Genomic DNA, 1,193 nt, shown 5'->3' with positions numbered 1-1,193 from the left:
CCTGGGTGACAGAGCGAGACTCCATCTCAAAACAAACAAACAAACACTAAAGAAATCCATGCCTAAACACATCATACTGAAATGGCAGAACATTGAAGATACCGAGGTCTATTATTTATCTTTGCATCCTCCAGCATGTAGCCTGGACTAGATGCTCCACCAATTCTATCGAATCAAGAGGGTGGGTATCCCAAGTTGAGACCACAAGGGCAAGGAGGTAGAAACAAATATGGCAAATATGGCTAGAGGAAGGAAAAGCATTTTTCTCACCTATCTGAAGCACACAACCTGGATTGGGGGAAAGTGAAGTTGAAAATGAGAGTGTGGGAGAGGGAGAGACTAGGTGAGGAGACTTTTATTTTTATTTTTAGAGACAGGGTCCTGTTCTGTCACCCAGGCTGGAGTACAGTGGTATGATTGATTATAGCTCACTGCAGCCTTGAACTACTAGGCTCAAGGGATCCTTCTGCCTCAGTCTCCCGAGTAGCTGGGACTACAGGAGTGTGCCACCACAGCTGGGTAATTTTTGTATTTTTTGTAGAGATGGGATCTCTCTGTGTTGCCGGGGCTGGTCTGGAACTCCTGGTCTCAAGTGGTCCTCCCGTCTCAGCCTCCCAAAGTGCTTGGATTACAGACATGAACCACCCACACCTGGTAACTGGGGAATCCTGAGTGCCCAGCAAAACAGGTAGAACACAAAGGGCTGCTCGACAGTAGCCATGGAAGGTTCTGGAATAAAGTTCCCAGCCGGTCCTTCTGTGGGCGATCATCCATTTTGTGGTAAGAGGCAAAGGGGCTCTAACTCCAGCACAGAGGTGGGAGAGTCCACCTCTTATTCGCTCTGATTGGGTCACCAGGTGACCCCATACCAATCACTGGGGTTGAAGAATGAGGTATTCCAGCCAGCTCCGGTGCTGTGCCTGTTTCTGGAGCCTCGAGAGTGCTCAGCCAATGCACAAAACCTACCTGGGGCACGGTGGCTCACGCCTGCAGTCCCAGCACTTTGGGAGGCCGAGGAGGGTGGATCACCTGAGATCAGGAGTTTGAGACCAGCCTGGCCAACATGGCGAAACCCCTTCTCTACCAAAAATACAAAAATTAGCTGGGTGTGGTGGCGGGCACCTGTAATCCCAGCTACTTGGGAGGCTGAGGCATGAGAATCGCTTGAACCGGGGAGGTAGAGGTTGCAGTGA

This window comes from Mandrillus leucophaeus, unplaced genomic scaffold (genome assembly GCF_000951045.1).
Source record: "Mandrillus leucophaeus isolate KB7577 unplaced genomic scaffold, Mleu.le_1.0 Scaffold274, whole genome shotgun sequence".
NCBI classification, from domain to species: Eukaryota; Metazoa; Chordata; class Mammalia; order Primates; family Cercopithecidae; genus Mandrillus; species Mandrillus leucophaeus.
The sequence above is the reverse complement of the archived record's forward strand: the minus strand, read 5'-3'. Positions refer to the sequence as shown.